The sequence below is a fragment of the Octopus bimaculoides genome, chromosome 7 (genome assembly GCF_046866305.1).
Source record: "Octopus bimaculoides isolate indiv1 chromosome 7, ASM4686630v1, whole genome shotgun sequence".
NCBI classification, from domain to species: domain Eukaryota; kingdom Metazoa; phylum Mollusca; class Cephalopoda; order Octopoda; family Octopodidae; genus Octopus; species Octopus bimaculoides.
The window spans coordinates 112766818-112793684 of NC_142934.1; the positions used below are offsets into that span (position 1 = coordinate 112766818).

The 26867-nt window shown below is 36.2% G+C and overlaps 2 long non-coding RNA genes across 4 annotated transcripts in view; one reads left to right on the plus strand and one right to left on the minus strand.

Moving 5' to 3' along the window:
* Window positions 1–25798, minus strand: part of LOC149134897 (uncharacterized) — a 53670-nt gene extending 27872 nt beyond the window's left edge. The window contains exons 1-3 of one of the 2 annotated variants that reach the window (XR_016242730.1): window positions 25659–25798; window positions 23346–23500; window positions 20508–20647 (exon numbers count right to left, since the gene is read on the minus strand). This is a non-coding gene — a long non-coding RNA (uncharacterized LOC149134897). Of the gene's footprint in view, window positions 1–20507; window positions 20648–23345; window positions 23501–25658 lie in introns of those variants that run through there. The other variant, XR_016242729.1, reaches the window with a different exon arrangement.
* LOC149134899 (uncharacterized) lies at window positions 10621–25900 on the plus strand. Of its 2 annotated transcripts, XR_016242724.1 has the most exons (4): window positions 10621–19554; window positions 22129–22273; window positions 23436–23542; window positions 25763–25900. It is a non-coding gene; the product is annotated as an uncharacterized LOC149134899 (long non-coding RNA). The 2 variants fall into 2 exon arrangements; XR_016242723.1 differs by lacking the exon at window positions 10621–19554 and having other exon boundaries at window positions 20641–22273.
* Window positions 25901–26867: the final 967 nt, after the last annotated feature.

The window sequence follows — 26867 nt, forward strand, 5'->3', positions numbered from 1 at the left end:
GCCTTTGATGTTGCTGCACCTCTTATGTGTCCATAGCTTGCACCGGGTACATCTTATAGAGTTACTACCTACTCCTTTTCTACATACTGAGCAGGGCCATCTACCTGAAGGGGTTTGTGTTTTATCTACCTTCCTACTTATTAGGATTTTGGTTTTAGCTAGGTTGACTCTAAAGCCCTTCGATTCTAGTCCTTGCTTCCACACCTGAAACTTCTCCTCTAGTTCTGATAGTGACTGCGCAATTAGTGCAAGGTCATCAGCATAGAGGAGCTCCCAGGGGCAACCTGTCTTGAATTCCTCTGTGATCGCCTGGAGGACTATGATAAATAGGAGGGGGCTGAGGACGGAACCTTGGTGGACCCCTACCTCTACCCGGAATTCATTGCTGTACTCATTTCCAACCCTCACCTTACTGGCAGCATCTCTGTACATGGCTTGCACAGCTCTCACTAACCATTCTTCTATCCCAAGTTTCCTCATTGACCACCAGATAAGGGATCGGGGGACCCTGTCAAAGGCTTTCTCCATGTCAACGAAGGCCAGGTACAGAGGTTTATCCTTGGCTAGGTATTTCTCCTGCAGCTGTCTTACTAGAAATATGGCATCAGTAGTGCTTTTACCTGGCACGGACCCAAACTGCATCTCATCTAAATTGATTTGCTCCCTAATTAGTTGGGCTATGACCCTCTCCATAACTTTCATAACCTGATCTAACAGCTTTAACAATACAGGTGACTTGGCTACATGAATATTTTCTTGCCAAGTTTCATGCAGTAATATCAAAAGATCTGGCTTTAAAGATGCTCTCTTGTTCTTTTTAGGAAGTGTCTTGTCCATCATGCCTCAGAGGTGTTCAGTAGGGTTCATATCTCGTAACTGGCTTAGCCATGGAAGCTTTTTAAGGCCATTCTCTTCCAACCAATCTTGGGTCTTTTTAGCTGTGCAAGAAAGCTCTATCTTCCATAAATAGTGTTCTTTAATCATTTCACCACTGGAGGAGATAGGAAAAAGTTCTTTCTACAATATGGACACATAATTATTTGAGTTTATGTATCCCTTACACTCCACCATTTACGATTGACCATTGCTCCAGATTGCTCTCCAGACCATCACAAGTTTCATTGTTGGCTGCAATCTATTCACATGAAAAGTTTGGTGACAGAGTCTCCAGACCCACACTCGACCAGTGTCAGAAAATACAGCAAATCTGGACACATCAGAGAATATGACAGTGTCCCAAAGTGTTAGTGGCCTCTCTACCATCTCACTTGTCCAATCGTTTCTCCATTTGATATTGGCTGGTTGAAGCAGTGTCTTCCTTCTCGCTTCTCTGCCATAATAGCCAATTTTGCAGAGATACCTGTCAGCTATTCTGGGACTGACATCAACTTGTTCTGCTCTGTCAGAGGCCTTGCAATGAGGATTATCTTCCACACTTCTCTTAACAAAGCAAAGGGTTCTGTCAGAGGGCCTTAGTTGACCTGGGCAAGGTGATATGGACTACTTCTTCATCTGGGGAATTGAACAATTACTTTATTAACTGTAGAAAGTGGAATCACCAAGTTTTTCTGTGGTTTTAGGCTAAGTCAACCTTGAAATTGACCCAGTATATGGCCTCTTTGTAATTCGGACAGTTCCAAGGCTTCTTTTGTACATGGCATGATTAAACAGTCATTTAGAACACGAAACATACAAATGTCAATTAATAAAAAAAGATAAAGCTCAAATTAAAATAACCACAAGACGAGGTGTTATGGGTGTCTATTTACTTTTGTCGTGTTTGTGTACAAATGAATAATTTGTTAGAACTGCACTCTAAAAGACATAAAAAAAAAGAAACCCTTTAGTAGAAAACCCAGAATTAGCCACAGTAAGGTTATCCAACTGTTAAACCTTTTACTTTTCAAAACCATGCTACGATGGAAAAATGTACATAGGTATGAAACTTATTTTACACATGTATTGATGCATATAAAAGATGAAATTATGTTGTCTACATTCTTAAATACTTGCAATCAATTTATTGTAAGAACATAGAATCTTGACAGTTTTTCTGGAGTTGTTGCTTATCTACAATAATCTGATAAATTTGATTGTCATTGAGTTTTCTCTCGACACAAACATCTAATCCTTTTCACCGTACTAGCATGGGTTGTATGTGTCCTGTTGATATCTGTTTCAGCTTAATTCCTTCTGCTCTGTTTTCATAAAATACAGTTGTCCCTTGGCTGACACAGTATTCTGTTTCCTAGTATTCTGTTTCCTAGTACAATTATGCTCGGTTGTTTTTACAAATATAAAAGTAGTACTTGCTTAAGTTTTTCATTTTATTTTGTTCAATATTTTTGATTTTGAAATATTAAAATTGATTTCATTGGAAATGAAAATTGAATGTATAAAATCAACTTTAAACTAGATGTTCAGCATAAAATGCAAAAATTTAACAAAAAGAATTGTCATCATTGTCATCGTCATTTAATGTCCATTATCCATGGTGGCATGGGTTGGACAGTTTCATCAGGGCTGGTTGGCTGAGGGGTTGCAGCAGACTTCAGCCTGATTTGGCATTGTTTCTACAGCTGGATGCCCTTCCTAAAGTCAAGCACTCCATGAGTGTTTTGGGCAGGGGTATTTAAAAATTAATTGATGAGAAATTAATTACAATGTATTGTCTTCTCAAGCATGGCATGTCACCAAAGGTTTCGATCATTAGTCATTGCCTCCGTGAGTTCCAACAGTCAAACATCATGCTTTACCACCTGGTCCCATGCCTTCTGGAGTCTACTTCTTCCACAAGCTTCTCTCAACTGTTAGAGATCGGCACTTCTTCAGTCAGCTGTCCTCATCTACATGCATCGCATGACCATACCAGCTCAGTCATCTCTCTTGCACACTACACCTGTTGCTTCTTATGCCTAACTCTTCTCTCAAAGCATTTAGATTTTATTGTACATGCACACTGACCATTGCACATCTAGTGAAGCGTGCTAGCTTAAATTCCTCCAAGCCTATACACGTCCTCTGCAGTCACAGCCCATGTTTAACTGCCATGTAGCATAGCTATCTGCATACAGGCATCATAAATTTGCCTTTCACTCTGAAGGAGAGACCCTTAGTTACCAACAGAGGAAGGAGCTCTCTGAATTTGCTCAGCCTATTTTTATTCTCGCAGCCACACTCTTGGTTCATCCACCTCTGCTACTAACTCTGTCACTTTGATAACATAAGTTATCAACTGTCTCTATTGTACTCTTCTGGCATTTGATGAAGTCCATTTTTTGTGCTTGTTGTACCTGTGCACCTTCCACATACAAAAAGTATTTTCCCAGTTTACCTTCCTCTGATATTGCTACACCTTATGTGTTACATCAAGTACATCTTATGGAATTTCTACCTACCCATTTCTTACGGATTGAGCATTACCATCAATCTGATTTGTCTACTTTCCTACTTATTAAGATTTCGGTTTTTGGTAGGTTAACTCTGTGGCCTTTCGATTCTAGACTTTGCTTCCCCACGAGAAATTTGTTCCCTAGTTCTGGTAGTGATTTAGTTATAAGAAGAAGGTCATCAGTAAATAAGTCTGAAAACTGTTTGCTTTCACAAACACTTTATGTACACAGATTGAAGCAATGAGAAAAAAAAAAGGTCCTCAGTATACCTGAAACGTGAAGAAAAACATGGTGGATAACGAAACGAATAATGTATGGCTAATTGAATGTAATGTAATAAATGGTAATATATGTGTGTTTAGTTGTAATCCTGTAATCAGCATAGAGGTGTTCCTAGGGTCTGCCTGTATGACTATGATATCAACAAAAGTCAAGTACAGAGGTTTATATTTGATTTGGTAGTTCTTCTGCTGTTGTCTTACCAGAAATATAGCATCACTGGTGCTTCTTCCTGATACAAAACCAAATTGCATCTCATCTCGATTAACACTCTTCCTAATCAGTTGGCCTATGGTCCCCTCTGTGACTTTCATCATCTGAAGAAATTAGCGCCGGTGCAATCACTGTATTTTTAAAGCACACATCATGCATATGTTAACATAGTGTCAATGAGAAAGTGCTCGATTTTCAAAATTGAAAATAGAGTCCAATATTACAGAGATCGATGTCTATCTATATACATACATATATGCGGGGTAGTCATGTACTTTCTCTGTAGCAACACACTTCTACCTGTCCCTCTATCATACTACAGCTGAGGATGAAGCCACCTCTCTCACTACTAGCAATCTACTCTGCCTTGAAATTTACTTGGTAATTTTACTAGTGTCAGTGTTACCAAAACTTACTCAGACATAGAGAACCATGTCAAAACACACATTAGAGCTAAGTGTAGTAATTCATCTCAGATCATGTGAAATAGTCCAACCCATGACAGCATGGAAAACGAATGTTAAATGATGATGATGATACATATACATGTTAATTGTGTCTTCTACTATAGCCTCGGGACAACCAAAGCCTTGTGAGTGGATTTGGTAGACGGAAACTGAAAGAAGCCCGTCTTATATATATATATATATATATATATATATTTGTGTAGGAGTGGCTGTGTGTTAAGTAGCTTGCTTACGAACCACATGGTTCCGGCAGTTCAGTCCCACTGTGTGGCACCTTGGGCAAGTGTTTTCTACTATTGCCTCGGGGCCAACCAAAGCCTTGTGAGTGGATTTGATAGACGGAAACTGAAAGAAGCCCATCATATATATATATAAGTGTAGCAGTGCATGTGTGTTAAGTCGCTTGCTTACAAACCACATGGTTCCATGTTTAGTCCCACTGCGTGGCACTTTAGGCAAGTGTCTTCTACTACAGCCTCAGGCCAACCGAAGACTTGTGAGTGGATTTGGTAGACGGAAACTGAAAGAAACCCATTTTATATATATATATATATATGTGTAGGAGTGTAGGAATATCTTTTAATGAAATTTTCTATGCAAATATTATTTATTATGGAGATTCTGAATATACAAAAATTTTCGGAGAAAGTGTTGTGGAATGGGGGTGGAGGGGGACAGAATAAACAGCTATATTAGAAGACACCTGCCCAAGGTGCCACACAGCGAGACTGAACCCCCGGAACCATGTGGTTCGTAAGCAAGCTACTTAACACACAGCCACTCCTGTGACAATAGGAGCAGAACTGTGTCTATTGTCTGTCAGTGCTTTCTCTACCGTAATGTTCGCGGATTTGAGAATCCTCCTTCCACTAGCAATTACAATTTTATTCGTTGATCATTTTTTGCCTGTAACCCTTGCTTTGCTTTATAGACGTCACGGCCCATTGGAATACCTGGCAAGAGGCAACTCCTATAAAAGTCTCATCCGGTTGTCAAGTGATGGTGGGGGAACAACCACAGACACACAAACACACATATATACGACAAGCTTCTTTCAGTTTCCGTCTACCAAATCCACTCACAAGACTTTGGTCAGCCCGAGGCTATAGTAGAAGACACTTGCCCAAGGTGCCATGCAGTGGGACTGAACACGGAACCATGCGGTTGGTAGGTAAGCTACTTACCACACAGTCACTCCTGCGCCTATATATATATATATATATATACACACAGACTCACACACATATATATATATATATATATATATAAACACACACACACACACACACACACATATATATATATATATATATATATATATATATAAACAGGGCTCTGTCTTAGGACCATTGCTTTTTATAGTCGCTCTCTCAGATATGCCTTCAAGTGCCCAGATAGCCACTCTTGCAAGCTACGCAGACGATACAAAAGTCTCGCAGAAAATACAGAACTCCAGCGATGTTGCACATCTGCAGCAGGAATTGGACTCAGTTTACAGATGGGCTGAGGATAATAATATGCATTTTAATGCTGAAAAATTCCAAGCCCTGCGCTACCAACGTCCAAAACTGAATATGAAACTTACAGAGTACGCTGGTCCACAGGGAATTTCAATCCCAGAGCCTAAATCAGTGAGAGACCTGGGTATCGACATGAGTGATGATACCTCTTTCCACGTGCACATTACCAGGATGGCAACAAAGTGCAGACGATTGGCTGGATGGACCCTGAGAACATTCAGAACCAGAGATAAGGAAACCATGATGATCCTCTGGAGGACATTCGTGCTCAGCCGCCTGGATTACTGTTCACAGCTGTGGTCACCCAGCAGTGTCAAATTAACAGCAGACCTTGAAGCAATCCAGAGAAGATTCACAAAGAAGATTGTCTCTTTGCAACTGCTCGGCTACTGGGAAAGGCTGAAACAGCTAAGACTCTACTCCCTGGAGAGAAGGCGGGAGAGGTATGCAGTAATATACATCTGGAAGGAATTGTGCCAAATTTTGGCATTGGAAGCTACACCAATGCCGGAACGGGATGACACTGCATAGTGCCAAAGATCCCAGCAATGCCATCGCGCTTCAGGACCAGTTACTGCAACAGTTTGCGTTTCAGGGGCCCACAGCTTTTTAATATTTTCCCAAAGAGCCTGAGGAACCTGCACAAAGTAGATGTAGGGGTTTTTAAACCAAAGCTGGACCCCTTCCTGTCGAGAGTCCCAGATGAACCTACCTCATGGCAAGTGGTGCAAATGAGGGTTGCTAAATCAAACTCCATTCTTCACCAAGTGCCACATATTGTAGGAGGCTCCCTGTAATAACAGTGTAGCAACACGGCGGTGCATCAGCATGGCCGCCGCTCTAAGCTGAAACTATAAACAACAAACAACAATATTCTGTTGTGTCTGGGGAGAGTCATTTTTTTATTGTGCCTTAAAATTTAACACACTCACCAGTTAAATTTCCACTTATTTCTTATTTTTATTTTCCTAAAATTTTCGTTGTCTCTTGCGACCGTTTCAATAGTCTTGACTCTCTTGAGAAATAAGAGGAAATTTTACCGGTGAGTGTGTTAAATTTTAAAGCACAATAAGAAAATGACTCTCCCCAGACACAAAAGAATATGCTTCAACACATGAAATCACATAAAGAAATCTTGCAAACCAAATCCAAAAACGAAATATATATACATATATATATATATATATATATATATATATATATATATATATATATACATACATGATGGGCGTCTTTCAGTTTTTGCCTACCAAATCCGCTTACAAAGATCTAGTTGGTCTAAGGCTACAGTAGAAGACATTTGACCAAAGTGCCATGTATTGGGACTGAACCTGGAACTATGTGGTTGGGAAGCAAACGTCTTACCACTCAGCCATGTGCATGTGCGTATATAAATACGATTGATTGTGTGTTTTTGGGGGGAAGAAATATTTGAAAACATTGTGGTGAGAGGAGAGAGAGAGGGAGAGAGAAGGTGGAAGAGATGGAGAAGAGGAGGGGCAATGACACAGGAAGCAGTTGCCCTGATGAGAAAGGAATCCTGGGGGCAGAAACACGGAAAACAATAAAATTTTCATTACACCGGTTCTAACAATATTTGTGACAACAACAACACCAACAATGTTAATAATAATAACAATAATAGTCACTGTACCAAAACCTAATGGATTCTGATTTCGTTCAAATATACATGCGAATGTATATGTACCCATACAGGTAAGTGTGTGTGTATGTATATATATATATATATCTATCATCATATATATCTATATCTATCTATCTATATATATATATATATATATACACTCACACACACATGTATATATATATATATATATATATATATATACACACACACATAAAAATATATAAATTCAATTGGGGTATTGACTTTGTAGTTTGCTTTATAAAGCCTGTCTACAGGTATTGGCTATCAGATAACATTTTACAGGGAATATTGATCGTATCGCTTAACATGCATCTGTAATCCATAAAGTACCAATAAGGTTTATATAAATATAAATATTAACAAAGAGAATGGACAGAGAAGACTTGCCATTTGTCAATATTACTGGATTAATACTGATTCAATCTATTATTTCATATACTAGCAGAAATACCCGGCGTTGCCCGGGTTAAAGAGAATAATGAAATCTAAAAACACCGTCTAGACTATGCAACCCTCAACTGTTAGTAGCTACGATACCATATTTCTACATTAATAACTCTCCAATCCATGCCAGCATGGAACATAGATATTAAGTGGAATGCTAGAAGAAAGTTTTCAACTCATATGTATATAAAGTAAATACACGTAATTCAGAAACACGTTTTGTGAATTTTATTTCGTAACCAAACAAACAGGTACAGATTATAAATAATGAAAGGCCAATTTTGGTGATTCATTTGACAGAGGTAGTAGAGAGACAATGCGATGATAAATCTGAGGTTGGATCTTGAAAGTTTGGATGAATGCTGCCTCAGTTAAATCTCTTGTGGCTCCAAATGATGTCATCTGTAGTACAGCGTCGTATTGTCTAATTTTGTTTTGCAAATGTTAGGAATCTTGGTCAGTTGATGATAACAGTTTCTTCAATAGCTCTGGAGGTTGGGGATTGTGGAATTGTTGGGAATGTTTTTAACTTTGGTGTTATATGTATTGCTTGAATTTCTTTGACATATGAAATATATGTATTTTCACTGGGTTTGTAAAAGAGAGTTGTGTAGTTCTCGAGTTTTAGGGATTCACACAGACACACACACACACATTCTCATCTTTATATATAGAGATATATATATATACACACACACACACACACACCCAAACACACGTATATATATATATATATATATATATATGTATATCAATATGAATATATGAAAGTCAATGAAGTTTCGTAAAAGAAGGTGATCATGTACATACTTTCTTGCTGTTGTGATTATAACACCTCGTTGTAAACAATGTTCCTTGTTTTCCCTTGTGGAGCATATGCAAATAGGTTTTTTTTGTTGTCCATGTGAGAAGCGGGGCTCTTCCAAGAGAAGACCAGCTACAGACAGTGCTCGTCTGTTATGTTCATCAACATCAAAAATATATGAATTTTCATGGGAGTTATGGCCGTTATGCATAGAATATAATTTCCAAATTGCAGACAAAATTTACAATCGATAAATGTCTTAGAACAACCAGTCTCTCATCTGGGAAGGCCTTGAAATCAATGTTACCAACTGGGCACTATGTGTGTCGCAGTGATAATAAAAAGACTCAAAGGAGGTTTGCAATGAAATGATTTTACTCAACACTTTGCAAGTGAATCAGTGGAGGCAAAGATGTGTCTCATTTACTTGACAATTTATGCACCACATTGTAGAAATCACAATGTAAGTATATCTGAAAGGGTAGTCTTACATTGTTGTACCGTTGAATTACAAATAATGCTCATCTGTTATGTTCGTGTTAAAATTTCATCAACATCAAAAATATATGAATTTTCATAGGAGTTATGGCCGTTATGCATAGAATATAATTTCCAAATTTCATAAAGATCCATTCAGTACTTTTGACGTAGTTTTGGATAAGAAAACAAATGACTAATGTGTGTGTTTGTGTCCATGTGTATGTGTGTGATGGGTGTATATATGTATAGATATCTGTATGCATGTATATATATGTACATACTACATGTACATCTATAACATCCACCCCTAGGGGTCAGCCACACTTAAGTGGCAATATACTACACTTTATCGTGCAGTTACTGTTAATGCTTCATTTAGAGAATTAACATTGCTTGTTTTCACCTTTTCGATATCAGTGAAGAATTTCACTGGAAAAGTAGATATAAGATTGCCAGGTTTTTGTCTCTCTCACCAAGGTCAGTGGCTGTCGAACGCCGACGAAGGGAAATAACCCTGAAATCCGGATCCGTTCGTGCTACAGATCATGGTGAGAGGGATAACTTCCCTTGGCAAACAGGACACAGTCGTGTGTCGATAAGCCAGCTGGAGGAGATGTCCTCCTGGGGCTAAAAGCAACAGTAACATCCACCCCTAGGGGTCAGCCACACTTAAGTGGCAATATACTACACTTTATCGTGCAGTTACTGTTAATACTTCATTTAGAGAATTAACATTGCCTATATATATATACATCTACACATATGTATACATATACATGTAAGCATTTAGATCTATATCTATATATATACGTGTACATATACATCTATATATATACATCTCTCTCTCTCTCTCTCTGAAAGTATCTGTCATTATAGTATCGAAATGTGATTGTTTCAGTTAGTGGAATAGTTTCATTTTTAAAGTGAAAGTATTTGACATGAGTGTTTTTGTTTCACTTTTGACACGTAATATTTAAATAGTGGAGGAGATATTATGTTGCCGTGGGCTCGAACTCTGCAAGAAGTTTAAAAATTTTTTTTGACTAAAACACAACTGGAACCCTAAGTAAGGTATGTGTAAAATTTGAATGAAATTGGTTGCGTAGTTCTCGAGTTTTAGGGATTCACACAGACAGACAGACAGACACACATTCTCATTTTTATATATATATAGATTATACATAGTAATATTTCAGCAATGATTTTCTGATAAAAAAATGAAACAATTGTAGCATTATGCCAAAAGATGTGTTGCTCAACCCATTCTCTTTGTTAAAAGTTATATATATATATATATATATATATATATATATATATACTGTCCGTGTTACATGCAATTGAAAAATGAGACTTTTCTGTTATATTTTCTGTAAGGAACTGGAATACATATGATTCGAATTTCATCAAAATTGCACATGAGGGTTCTTTCCCTGTTTACACGCCCTGAAAAAATTCTAATCATGAGACATGTATCCCATACTATTGATCTTTATGCGCATATTCCAAAATTTCAGTCTTCTGGAACCTGTAAAAAAGATTTTGCTCCTGCAAAATGGAGCTCATGGAGCTGTAAAATGTGGGAATGAAGGCCCCTATTGGGGGTGGGGGTGTTAATGTCAACCAGAGAAGTTGAATTGTTGGGAATGTTTTTACTTGGGTCTTATAGTATGCCTGTATATATATGTGAGAGTATAGTCTCACTTTAATAGTTTCAGTATGAAATTGAAAATATTAAAGTGAAAATATTTGAAATTACAGTAGCGACATGTTATTGTTTCACTTTTGACAGGTAATACTGAAATAGTGGAATAGTTTCAGTGTTAGAGTGAAAGTATCTGACATTACAGTAGAGTGATGTTATTGTTTCATTTTTGACACATAATACTGAAATAGTGGAGGAGATAAGATATTGCTGTGGGCTCGAACTATGCAGGAAGTTAAACATTTTTTTGGCCTAAGACGCTACATAGACCTTAAAAGAATTTTGCTCCTGAAAAATGCAGCTCATGGAGCTGAAAATTGTGGGAGTTAAGGCCCCTATTGGTGATGGGTGTATTAATGTCAACCAGAGAAGTTTAATTGTTGGGAATCTTTTTCACTTGTGTGTAATATGTATTGTTTGAATTTCTTTGAAATAGGAAATATATGTATGTTCACTGGGTTTGTAAAAGAGAGCAAAGCTACAGGAAAGCCAAAGACGAATGATCGCGACAATCAGTCAGCTACCGTAGCCTAGTCGTTACCACTCCCCAATGTAGGATTCCTCACCATACAGGTACAGCTTTAAGATGCATTATGGATCTATAGCAATTGGAAGGGCATGACTCAATAGAAACAACAATGTGTGACGTTTGGAGTAAAGGGAAATGAAAGTGTCGCCTCTGGAGTTTGCAAATGACCACTCTACCGATAGGTAACTGGGCAGAAAATATTTACAATCAATAAATGTCTTAGAACAACCAGTCTCTCATCTGGGAAGGCCTTGAAATCAATGTTACCAACTGGGGACTATATGTGTCGCAGTGGTAATAAAAAGACTCAAAGGAGGTCTGCAACGAAATAATTTTACTCATCACTTTGCAAGTGAATCAGTGGAGGCAAAGATGAGTTTCATTTACTTGACAATTTATGCACCACATTGCAGAAATCACAATGTAAGTATATCTGAAAGGATAGTCTTACACTGTTGTACCGTTGAATTACAAATAATGCTCATCTGTTATGTTCGGGTGACCCTATAGCTACCAATGGTACAACTGTATTCGTCTTTGCTTAGGAAAAATGACTAAATTGTGGGTGTGAAGTCGCCATGAAGGGGTCTTTGTAACTTCTAAGAAGAAAATTTTTTAGAAATATTACTTTATTTGTGTGTAATCTGTATGGTTAAAATTTCATCAACATCAAAAATATATGAATTTTCATGGGGGTTATGGCCATTATGCATAGAATATAATTTCCAAATTTCTTAAAGATCCATTCAATACTTTTGGATAAGAAAACAAATGACTAATGTGTGTGTTTGTGTGCATATATATATGTGTGTGTGTATGGGTGTATATATGTATAGATATCTGTATGCATTTATATATGTGAACGTATTAGATGTACACCTATATATATACATCTACACATATGTATACATATACATGTATGCATATAGATCTATATCTATATATATATCTATACATATACGTGTACATATACATGTATATGTATACATATACATCTCTCTCTCTCTCTCTGTATATATATATATATATATATATATATATATACACACACACACACACCATTAAAGTGAAAGTATCTGTCATTACGGTATCGAAATGTGATTGTTTCAGTTAGTGGAATAGTTTCATTTTTAAAGTGAAAGTATTTGACATGAGCGTTTTTGTTTCACTTTTCACACGTAATACTTAAATAGTGGAGGAGATATTATGTTGCCGTGTGCTCGAACTCTGCAAGAAGTTAATAATTTTTTTGACTAAAACACCACCGGAACCCTAAGTAAGACATGTGTAAAATTTGAATGAAATTGGTTGTGTAGTTCTCGAGTTTTAGGGAAACACACACAGACAGACAGACACACATTCTCATTTATATATATATATATGTGTGTGTGTGTGTGTGTATATATATACATACACATATATATGGACACACACACACAAGTATAGGCACTAGAGGTCTGATTGTGAAGTTTGTGGTGAGCAATGAAAAGAGTGAGAGTGGCAAATTCTCTCTCCTCCGACCCCCCCCCCCCCCCCACTGCTCCACCATCACTGTCACCCCATTCCCACCACGACCCCCTCTCCTTATCACAATAACTATTTAGAGTCCTTCGATGGCTCATCTATCGCCTGCTGCATCAGTCGTAGTTGTTCCGAGATCTCAAGAAGCTGTTTGGCCATATTTTTATTCAACTTGCGAGGGGCTGGACATGCCCCTTGCCTGTTTGAAGCTTGCTTCCCCACTTGTGGTTTTTCCTCAGTGTCTTGAATGATATGTTTGGAAAATGGAGAGAGAGAGAGAGAGAGAAAAGCAGAAAATTAATATAGAAAATAAAAAACAATGAATTACGTGCCAAAAACAAAAAAAAAAAAGAAAGAACATAAACCTTTCTACACACACACACACACACACACACAAAGTCATAAATGACAGAGAAACAGTTTGATGAAATTTTATTTAATAACAAAATTCCAATATCTTGACAAATCATTTTCTAACTTAAAAGCATGTAAATAATTTATATTATTCTATAGAATGAGAAATAAATATACACTCCTTGTTGTTTTCTCTTCTCCTATATATTCTATGTGTTTTGTAGAACGATACATTAAGGAGCTTTTCTAGGAGCTCCACAGGATTACTTGAATGCCATGAAGATTCCGTCCAGATTTTCTGATTGTTTAAGTTATTTGGGAATGTAATGTCGGTGGAGTTGCCTCCCCTTGTCCGTCTCTGGTTTGTGTTCGATAAGCCTGGGTTCATTTCTGTGTATGTTTTTGGTTTATTTTCCTTCAGCAAGGGCTTATCCGATGCCTATTCTACGATGAACTGTGTTTCGTAGTTAATAAACAAATTGCTTTGTCTTTGCCAGCCTTGTAGCGAGTTTGTTTCTTCAGCTTCACAAGTTGTTTGCCACAGTTTAAAGACACTTTACAAGCATTGACCATCTCAATGTTTCTTTAATTCGTTGTAGATTTCCTCATGTATGTTCTTCAATTTTTCTTCATTGCTCAGCGCTCTAAGCTTAAGCAGTTCTATTTCTGTCTTCATGTTTTCCAAGTGTTAGTTTCTCCCTTAATTGTCTTTGTTGGTCCTGGTCGTTTGGAATACGTTTAATTTGGAGTTTATGAGGCAGAATTTAACCAGTGTTCATAAATTTCTGCCTTGTGCTTGTTTTTGATCATGTTTCAGAAAGAAACCTTTCTGGCTTTAAGTTTTTCATTCTATATGTGTATAATGCGGTTTTTAATTGCTAGTGGAGGGGGATGGGCTTCTATCTTGTGTATCATCTGTAGGTGGATTTTCATTTAAGCAATTATTATGTGGTAAAGAATGAAGAGTGGTGCATAATTTGGACAAATGTTGATTGAGCTGTTCCAGGGATTGTTCTTTCTTTCATTTTCCTCTTGTGTGGAGCGAGTGAGTTCATCAGTGTTGCTAATCAAAAGTCTCAAATTCGTGTTCATCTCTCTCAGTTCCTTAAGAGTCTCTTCGTTGAGACTTCTAACTGTAGAGTTTGGTGTTTATGGCATTTTCATTCTCACGTGTAGTGAAATATAATAGAAATATGGCACAAAATAGAAACACACACTTGGAAATATAAAAAGAAAAACAAACGTAAAGTCTTTTTATGAAAAGTAACGATAGATATATGCAATTAGATGAACTGAGGTGGGAATAAAAGTAATAAAAGTCATTGTTGGGAGTTGTTAAAGAGATTGAAAAGCATACTGGTTTCCTAATATACCTAATCATTGCGTTATGTAAGATTTTTTCTACTAATTTAATTCAGTTTACGTATCCTTTCCCCGCCCCGTCTAAATTGAACTCAGAACGTAAAGCGTTTTGGCCTCCTAATTTCCGTTTCTATGGCCAAGAAGTCAAAGATTCTCATAGAATTTCAGTCGCATTAGAATTACTCCAGAAAGACGAAGGCTTTGGTCGGCCCGAGAAAACACTTGCCCAAGATACCACGCAGTGGGACTGAACCCCGAACCATGTGGTTTGTTAGCAAGCTACTTACCACACATCTATTACAAAATTTACAAACGACCACACGTTTTGAGATTCAGGTGAATTTTCAAACTTCAAAACAAATCCTCCAATATATATATATATATATATATATATACTTTTTTACTTGTTTCAATCACTTCACTGCGGCCATACTGGAGCACCGCCTTTAGTCGAGCTAATCGACCCCACGACTTATTCTATCAGTCTCTTTTACCGAACCTCTAAATTACGGGGACGCAAAAACACATACACATATACTACGGGCTTCTTTCAGTTTCCATCTATCAAATTCACTCACAAGGCTTTGGTTGGCTCGAAGCCATAGTAGAAGACACTTGCCCAAGGTACTACGCAGTGGGACTGAACCCGGGACCATGTGGTTGGTAAACAAGTTACTTACCACACAGCCACTCCTGCACAAACACACACACACATATATATGGAACAAAAATGCAATAGAGAAGAGAGGGCATTAAAACATCTGGACAGATGGATGATTGAAAGGCGGACAAGAGAAACAACAATTAGAAGGACAGGCCAAAGAGGATGGGTCATTCGTGGCTTTCTTTCCTCAGTCAAGTTCCAGAAGTCACGACCATTTCGGGCAGTTACATATATAAGAGTGTATAAGTATTTGTACACAGAGAGGTGACCCTTGGCAGGATGCCTTACATGCAAGAAAGCGGGGCCAAAGCCAAACCACGAAAAAAAAGGTAATTCCAAAGAGAATGAAAGCAAAAGTTATTTATAGTTAACCTCTCTGTGTATAAATACTTATAGTCTTATATTTGAAAATATGTTTCTTTATTGACTTTTATTACTCATGCTTGCCACTGGTATGAACATTTTTCCAAATTTTCTACCCTTATAATTGTCACAGTATATATATAATACACATTCGTCATCATCATCGTTTAATGTCCGCTTTCCATGCTAGCATGGGTTGGGCGATTTGACTGAGGACTAGTGAAACCAGATGGCTACACCAGGCTCCAATCTGATTTGGCAGAGTTTCTACAGCTGGGTGCCCTTCCTAACGCCAATCACTCCAAGAGTGTAGTTGGTGCTTCTACGTGTCACCAGCACGAAGGCCAGTCAGGCGGTACTGGCAACGGCCACGCTCAAAAAGGTGTCTTTTACGTGCCACCTGCACACGAGCCAGTCCGGTGGCACTGGCAACAATCTCGCTCGAATGATTTTCTAACGTGCCACTAAGGCGATGCTGGTAACGATCACGCTCAAATGGTGCTATTTACGGGCCACTAGCACGGAAGCCAGACAGCTGCTCTGGCAATGATCATGCTTGGACAGTGCTGTTAGTGCTCCACTGGCACCGGTGCCAGTCATATAAATAATATGGGTGGCTTATAAGTAATTTAGCAGCCTAAAGGCAAATTTGTAGATGTCACTAGAGTGACAGAAGGTACAAAATGGTACCAGCATTGCTTGAAATAAGAGTCTTATTTCTAGCAATGCTGGTACTACCTAATACCCTGCTCTCCATTCTTTCCTGTTGAAGAGTGTCGGCTCATTTTTGCCAAGCATCAAACAAATATAACTTGCTTGTCGATCATACACCTGTCTTTGTCTGTTGTTTTTCTATAAATTTCAACTGTATCATCATCATCATTGTTGTTTAACGTCTGCTTTCCATGCTGGCATGGGTTGGATCGTTTGACTGAGGACTGGCGAACCAGAAGGCTGCACCAGGCTCATATATGTATGTATGTATGGATTGCTGGGAGGATAGAAAGAGAAGGTGTTTTCAATACAGCACAAAAGCCAAGCTTTAGGCTATCCACACTGTCAGATTCCAGTCATATTTTGAAATCCTTAAGGTGTAGCATTCACAACACTAAAATCATAAGAGTGTATGTGTCTACACACACACACATACATACATACATGCACATACACTGACATGTATATATATATACACACACATCAATATACACCCCCTCAGTTGGCCAGCTGTTTTCTTTATGTACACCATATATATAATCCCTTATTGTTCTGTCTGAAATCTCAAGAACTCAAGAAGATTAAGTTTGTCCAAAGACACCTGGAAAAGGTTTAGCTTTTGAAAGCATTATATTTCGGTTGCTTGGTTCCATGAGAGTTACCTTGTCTGTTGGAATACATTTTTAGATTACTGGCGTGTACAATACATGCTCACACATGTATGTATGTATGTATATATATATATATATAATATGATAATAATAAAGTGACAACAAAAGAATGAGACCTCAATATTAGGTAAATATAGCATTATTTATATATGTATATAGATAGGACAATCAGTAAGTTGTCATAATAGTGTTGGGAGTGTGGATATGTGTATACATATGAGTACGTACATGCACATATATGCTTGTGTGTGAGTGTGTATGTATGTGGACGTTATGAACACAGGAGGTGTTTCTTTCTTTTTTTTTTCATAAATCTCCTTTTACAAAACCACTACATTATAGGGATGTCAAAAAACCGACACCGGCCCCTATGTGATGGCCTTGAAAAATTCTGTTTTAGTTGAATAATTCGAATCCAGCACTTATTTTGGTCTGCTTTGCTGAACTGCTAGGTTATAGGAGCATAAACACCAACACCACTTATCAAGCAGTGATGGGAGACAGACACGCAGACATGAGGAGACACACACACATATATATTCGATAGGCTTCTTTCAGTTTCCATCTACCAAAACCACTCACAAGGCTTTGGTCGGCTTGAGACTGTAGTAGAAGACACTTGCTCAAGGTGGCACGCAGTGAGACTGAACCCAGAACCATGTGGTTGGGAAGCAAGCCTCTTACTACACCTAATATATGACAAAGATGGTGGGATAGGTTGGAAGCATAAGGTAAGTGATGACGTATGAACGGTCAAGGGGCCTTGCAAGAAGGACAACTAGTGTGTGTGACTTTTGCTTTCGGGCTTTCACTTGGGACAGACATGGTGACCCCGCAAGAGTTCAGGGAAATTGGCGTTAGGTTCTGGCCAGAGGTTAGGTCGGTGTATCCTAAGTGGACAGTATAAATGTTGCGAGAGGACCCATGTGACAGATGAACCAAGCTTTTTAGCCCATTTCACACACCTGCTGTAAAGTGGTTGGCATTTGGAAGGGCATCCAGCTGTAAAAACCTTTCCAAAACTGACCTCCCCCTGTGCTGGTGCCACGTAAAAAGCACTCAGTCCACTGTGTGGGGTGATTGGTGTTAGGAGTGCTGCAATAATGAATCTGTGGGTCATGCGTCCTGGCATCTGTTGTGGGTATTTTTCTAGCCAGAAGGTGATAATCGCTTCTATACCCTAATCGTGTGGGATTATATTGTACAAATTCACCACATCGAATGATACTAACAGGGTTCCTTCACTTATTGTCTTCGGGAGGTGGTTTAGCATGTCTAAGTCATCCCTGATGAAGCTTTTCACATATTTTAGAAACGGTTTTAGTAAGATGTCGAGGAAGTTGCTCAAACGGTGGCTTTCACAAACAGGGCCAGCAATGATGGGTCTCAGTTTCAGGTCAGTAGGGGGAGGATCATTGACGCTGGTGTGTTTATGTCCCCCATAACTTAGGGCTTCGGCAAAACAGGCCGATAGAATAAGTCCTGGGGTGCTCCAGCATGGCCAGTCAAAAGAAAGACTGAAACAAGTAAAAGAGTATATATATAATTGTTAAAATCTAGTTAAAAAATGTCATATTTAAACTCCAATTCTCTTTGAGCATGTAAAGGACAAACTTGGCTGGGGCAAAATCAGTAAGACAAGATAATTCATGTTTGCCTTTTAAGTTCTCCAGAAAACTCGCTAATACACATCAGTATCCATCCCTAGACATCAGAAATGTAAAGAAATAAATTAAAATATCTCGGCCAAATGAAAGAGGCTCAGAGAAAGTTGACGGCGGTGCACCAGCATGGCGGCAGCTCTAAGCTGAAACTATAAACAAACAATCAAACGTTGTAGGAATTAAATTTCTTTTTTATCAAAAACGTGTTCTATAATTTTTTTTCGAAAAAGTGTCGTTCTAAAATTTTTTTTTATTGAATTCAGGGAAAAGTTAGGTTTATAAATCCTAATTTTCACGTACAAAATTGCCGCCAGTAAGATGGAACAGTGGTGCTAGAGGTGGAAGGGGCCTGGGGCGCAAGAGGATTGAATCCCGGCTGCTTGAGCTCGCGCCCCCCTTCCCCTTTCACTTCTTTCATTGCCGGACCATTGACCCTGGCGGGTTTTTACTTCGCCTTATCATTTTTCCTCCTACTCCAGTCCCCCTCCTACTCCTAACCCTCCTAATTCTCAAAGACGAAATTAATTAAATAAATAATAATAAATTAAAAAAAAAACAAAATAAACGTACATTTCGTACGAAATACCTGCGGCTGAAGAAATACAGCTAGCTTTACTGATTGAGTGTTTACGAATCGATGTATGTAATTGATACATGTAAAGCCATTCCAGAATCGACCCTCTCTGATTGAAGTAACGTAATTGAAGCCGATGAAGAATTAAGAATTATGGCTGCAACAAGGTAGGCAAAGAATAGAATCTTTTTTCTTTTTATACCCATTGTCTTTTACCATCGCCTTTTAATGCGTTTTACACGAACAAATTGACACGAGTCTTAACTTTTGGTTTAATGGGAACACCCGGCCATATATACGTATGTATATTGACATTCATTGGCAAATATTGGGTTGTCCGCAAAGTTCGTGCCGGTCATTACAATTTTGTGAATCCCCATCTTTTAACTTGAACATATCCTAAGTCGAAGATTGAGCCACTATAAATCGGCACAAACTTTCCGGACAAGCCAAGAGAACAAAGCAAATGTAATAAATATTTTTGGAAAGAAAACTTTGCTCCAACGAACTGAAGGAGCAATGAAATGTCATTTATCGCCCATTACATCTCGTACAGACAAGTGGGGGTAAAAACATAGAACGAATGAATATGAGGATGTAATGGCTACTACTGAACATCACTTCCGAGTAGTATCATTTAAATGTGTCTGGCATCAAGCTTATCATTGGATTATCTTTGTTAAGTAAACTGTGGATCTACTGTTTCATAAATCCACCACAGGTGACAAATGTCCATAATAATCCATCTCTGTCCCCAATGGGTCTATTGCCTCACCAAAGTGTCCTTTTTTTTTTTTGTAGCTTTTTCAATCAGTAATAACACATTGCCTACTTGGAACTTTCAATGTCTCTTCTTCTCTGACTATAAAAACTTGTTTATTTTCTCTTCAATCGCTGCATTTGTCCAATGTTAAAAATCCTGTTGATTTTTTATATTGTGTTTGTGTAATCAATTGGTGGATATTCTGTTGTTGGAGTTACTGGGCTTTATGCTTGGTTGGGGATTCTAGACTGATTAGTGTAATTCTGGTGTGTGGGCATTTGTGTATCACTCTGTTCTTTTCTCTAGAGTTCTTGGTTTCCTTTCTCTTTTCTATTCCTTGTCCTTCATCTGGAGCCAGTCAGGGGCTACTGGCATCGACCACGTTCGCATGGTGCTCTTTTCATGCCCCAAAGAACAAAAATAAAAATAGGACTGCAACTGGAAGTGCTCAGGCGTCACTGGGGCAGGCATTGACGATTCAGCGCTTAGGAATGCTTCTGTAGGAGAAAATGTGGACCTCATTAAATATGCAAGGACCCCGAAACTTGTCCTCTTAAGGGGTTTTTGCTTAATAAAAAAAAAAATCTCTGTAAATGTAGTAGTGTTAGAGAGGAGAATAATTTGGTTAGGGGATATATTGGCAGCACTATTGAATTTAAAAGGAGATATCGGGTCCACATGAGCTCATTTTCGAATGCCCCCCCCCCACACACACTTTAATGCTAATTTAAACAGATGTAGATTATGCTTAAGGGAATCGTACTTGATTTGTAAATGTTTTGGGCCAAACACCTTAATATTTTCTTATGTGCTCCCTTTTCGTAATGATAGGTTTTTCTCTTCAGAGGTCCACCTGAGCTGTGATCTTGAATTGAATCTGTAGCAAATTTAATTATTGACCTTTGAAATGCATATATTTTTCTTTGTTCGACTCGTGTTACCCTTTTAGCTTTTACCACCTTTTATTCGTGCATACCATTTGGGGCCCTGTTGTTTTGACCAATTGGAATGTTTATTCATTATACCTTTCAGTTTAGTCAACCATTTCATCAATTGCAGCAGCTTCACAACTAATTCAGTTCTCTGATAGCTTAGTTGTATATCTGATATGCTTTTATAATTACTGTTGTATTGAATAATTATTGATAGATCTAGATGAGCAAAAGTCAGTGCTATTATCACCAACTGAAAATCTAGGTTACTTTAGGTGAGCCTAATAACTGATGGTTTTGGGGTCTTGTTGTTTGTCACTGTTGGTGAGTCCTTGACAGTATACAACTAAGCTATTACTGTACATTAAAAGAAACAGGCCTCTGTAAAGTGCAACACATAACCAACAGTGGGGCTCATTGCTGGTTCCACTCCAGTACCCGGTGTTGTACGATGTGGGGCTCATTGCTGGTTCCACTCCAGTACCCGGTGTTGTACGATGTGGGGCTCATTGCTGGTTCCACTCCAGTACCCGGTGTTGTACGATGTGGGGCTCATTGCTGGTTCCACTCCAGTACCCGGTGTTGTACGATGTGGGGCTCATTGCTGGTTCCACTCCAGTACCCAGTGTCGTACGATGTGGGGCATAGGCTAATGTACAGAATACAAGCCAAATGATTGAAGTAATAATAATACAGTAAGGTTTTCTTGAAGCATTGACAGGTGTGGTTACGTGATAGAGAAGTTTGCTTGCCAACCATTCAGTCCCACTGCAGATATATGTGCGTCTGTGTTTACATCCTCATGAAAGACACAAAATAAGTACCAGGCTATTCTGGTAAGAAAGCTTAGCAAGAGCCTATGTATACATTTTAATTAAAATATATTTCGGTTTTGCTAGATTAGATTTGTTTCATTAAATTACCAAATTTCTCCTCAAACGTTAAATCCACATTTTCCTATCCTGCCCCCACCCCAACATAGAATATTCTCTTCCATAATTTGGTATAGTGTACATTTAAAGACTTGCTTTTGTTTTTTCAATCAGGTTTCAAAGTTGTTGCAGTGTTTCTGTCATGTGCTGTGAAAAATGGGTAAGTGATACGAGGGATCTCGGATTATACAACACTGCTTCAGACAAACCTATCCAACCCATGAGCCTGTGGAAGACGTGATGAGGAAGACATGGAAAGGTAGGCAAACTCTTATATACACACACACACACATATATGCAGTCACTACTCGATTCATAATATATACAAACATACACACACACACACAAACTGATGTTCATAGATACATATTCATAATATATAAACACAAGCACACACATTACTCGATTCATAATATATACACACACACACACATTACTACATTCATAATATATACACACACATTACTCGATTCATAATATATACACATACATACATTACTTGATTCATAATATATATATACGCACATTACTCGATTCATAATATAGACACACAAGCACATACATTACACGATTCATAATATATACACAAGCACATACATTACTTGATTCATAATATATACACACAAGCACATTACATTACTCGATTATTGGGGGAACATGGAGTGGTGGTAGAGGACAGTCTGAAGTCGCCTGTGTTCAAACCTGGGAAGGAGGTGAGAGTCTTTTTATATAAATGTTGTAGAATCTAAATATATACATACTATATATTTAGTTTCTACAACATTTTAGTATGATAATATAGTGTCTACAATGTTTAAATATGATTACATACTATATGTTTAGTTTCTACAACATTTAAGTATGATAATTTAGTGTCTACAATGTTTAAATATGATTACATTCTATATATTTAGACTCTACAACATTTAAGTACGATAATTTAGTGTCTACGATGTTTATTACATACTATATATTTAGTGTCTACAACATTTAAGCACAATAATTTACTGTCTATGTTTAAATATGATTACATACTATATATTTAGTTCTACGATGTTTAAATATGATTACATTCTATATATTTAGTTTCTACAACATTTAAGTATGATTACATTCTATATAATTAGTTTCTACAACATTTAAGTATGATAATTTAGTGTTTGCAATGTTTAGATATGATTACTTTCTACAACATTTAAGTATGATAATTTAGTGTTTGCAATGTTTAGATATGATTACTTTCTATATATTTAGTTTCTACAACATTTAAGTATGATAATTTAGTTTCTACAATGTTTAAATATGATTAGTGTCTAAGTATGATTACTTACTGTTAGTAAGTGAAATATATGTGTAAATAATAACAAACACATTGTTTTTTAACTCTTTATTGGCATCGTCTTGTATTTTCTTATATTCAGAGCCAGGGACTTATCAATTTGAAGCCAACTTCTTTGTCCAGTCCTCCAGAGTAACGGCTTGGTTTCTGGAGAAGAAGAATATGAGAAAGAAACCAAGAGGACATCTTGTATGTGTATTTTGTTGATGAAAATAAATTGATAAAATAAAAAAGTGTGTCTATTGTATTTAATTGTGTGTGTTGGCTTATATATTTATGCACGGTGGTGCATCAGCATCGCCGCAGCTATGAGCTGAATCTTTGAAAAGAATACAGATATACACTTATATCTGTGTAAGTATATATGTATACATGTGTACAAGAAATCAATTGAATAAAAATTGGTAATAATAATGATATTATTGTCTGTGTATATATATTATGAATCGAGTAATGTGTGTGTATATATTATGAATTTAGTAATGTATGTATGTATTTTATACATTATGAATCGAGTAATGTGTGTGTATATTATGAATCTAGTAATGTCTGTGTATATATTATGAATCAAGTAATGTGTGTGTATATATTATGAATCTAATAATGTGTGTATATTATGAACCTAGTGATCTATGTATGTGTATATATTATGAATCGAGTAATGTATGTGCTTGTGTGTGTGCATATATTATGAATCGAGTAATGTATGTGCTTGTATGTATATATTATGAATCAAGTAATGTATGTGTATATATTTATGAATCGAGTAATGTATGTGCTTGTATGTATATATTATGAATCGAGTAATGTATGTATGTGTATATATTATGAATCTAGTAGTGTATGTATATTATGAATCTAGTAAGGTGTGTGTGTATTATGAGTGGAGTAATGTATGTATGTGTATATATTATGAATCGAGCAATGTATGTGCTTGTGTGTGTATATTATGAATGTAGTAATGTGTGTGTGTGTATATATTATAAATCAAGCAATGTATGTACTTGTGTGTATATATTATGAATGTAGTAGTGTGTGTATATATTATGAATCGACTAATGTGTGTGTATATATTAGTGTCTACAATGTTTAAATATGATTACATTCTATATATTTAGTTTCTACAACATTTAAGTATGATAATTTAGTGTTTGCTATGTTTAGATATGATTACTTTCTATATATTTAGTTTCTACAACATTTACGTATGATAATTTAGTTTCTACAACATTTAAGTATGATAATTTAGTGTTTGCAATGTTTAGATATGATTACTTTCTATATATTTAGTTTCTACAACATTTAAGTATGATAATTTAGTGTTTGCAATGTTTAGATATGATTACTTTCTATATATTTAGTTTCTACAACATTTAAGTATGATAATTTAGTGTCTACAATGCTTAAATATGATTACATTCTATATATTTAATTTCTACAACATTTAAGTATGATAATTTAGTGTTTGCAATGTTTAGATATGATTACTTTCTACAACATTTAAGTATGATAATTTAGTGTTTGCAATGTTTAGATATGATTACTTTCTATATATTTAGTTTCTACAACATTTAAGTATGATAATTGAGTTTCTACAACATTTAAGTATGATAATTTAGTGTCTACAATGTTTAAATATGATTACATTCTATATATTTAGTTTCTACAACATTTAAGTATGATAATTTAGTGTCTACAATGTTTAGATATGATTACATTCTATATATTTAGTTTCTACAACATTTAAGTATTATAATTTACTTTCTACAATGTTTAGATATGATTACTTTCTATATATTTAGTTTCTACAACATTTAAGTATGATAATTTAGTGTCTACAATGTTTAGATATGATTACTTTCTATATATTTAGTTTCTACAACAGTTAAGTAAGATAATTTAGTGTCTACGATGTTTAAATATGATTACATTCTATATATTTAGATTCTACAACATTTAAGTATTATAATTTACTTTCTACAATGTTTAGATATGATTACTTTCTATATATTTAGTTTCTACAACATTTAAGTATGATAATTTAGTGTCTACAATGTTTAAATATGATTACATTCTATATATTTAGTTTCTACAACATTTAAGTATTATAATTTACTTTCTAAAATGTTTAGATATGATTACTTTCTATATATTTAGTTTCTACAACATTTAAGTATGATAATGTAGTGTCTACAATGTTTAAATATGATTACATTCTATATATTTAGTTTCTACAACATTTAAGTATGATAATTTAGTGTCTACAATGCTTAAATATGATTAGTGTCTAAGTATGATTACTTACTGTTAGTAAGTGAAATATATGTGTAAATAATAACAAACACATTGTTTTTTAACTTTTTATTGGCACATTAATATTGTCATCGTCTTGTATTTTCTTATATTCAGAGCCAGGAACTTATCAATTTGAAGCCAACTTCTTTGTCCAGTCCTCCAGAGTAACGGCTTGGTTTCTGGAGAAGAAGAATATGAGAAAAAAAACCAAGAGGACATCTTGTATGTGTATTTTGTTGATGAAAATAAATTGATAAAATAAAAAAGTGTGTCTATTGTATTTAATTGTGTGTGTTGGCTTATATATTTATGCACGGTGGTGCATCAGCATGGCCGCAGCTATGAGCTGAATCTTTGAAAAGAATATAGATATACACTTATATCTGTGTAAGTATATATGTATACATGTGTACAAGAAATCAATTGAATAAAAATTGGTAATAATAATGATATTATTGTCTGTGTATATATATTATGAATCGAGTAATGTGTGTGTATATATTATGCATCGAGTAATGTGTGTGTATACATTACGAATCGAGTAATGTGTGTGTATATATTATGAATCTAGTGATGTATGTGTATATATTATGAATCTAGTAATGTCTGTGAATATATTATGAATCAAGTAATGTGTGTGTATATATTATGAATCTAATAATGTGTGTATATTATGAACCTAGTGATCTATGTATGTGTATATATTATGAATCGAGTAATGTATGTGCTTGTGTGTATGTATTATGAATCGAGTAATGTGTGTGCATATATTATGAATCGAGTAATGTATGTGCTTGTATGTATATATTATGAATCAAGTAATGTGTGTGTGTATATATTATGAATCGAGTAATGTATATATTATGAATCTAGTAAAGTATGTGCTTGTGTGTATATATTATGAATCGAGTAATGTATGTATGTGTGTATATTATGAACCTAGTAATGTATGTATGTGTATATATTATGAATCTAGTAGTGTATGTATATTATGAATCTAGTAAGGTGTGTGTGTGTATTATGAGTGGAGTAATGTATGTATGTGTATATATTATGAATCGAGCAATGTATGTGCTTGTGTGTGTATATTATGAATGTAGTAATGTGTGTGTGTGTATATATTATGAATCGAGCAATGTATGTACTTGTGTGTATATATTATGAATGTAGTAGTGTGTGTATATATTATGAATCGAGCATTGTGTGTATATATTATGAA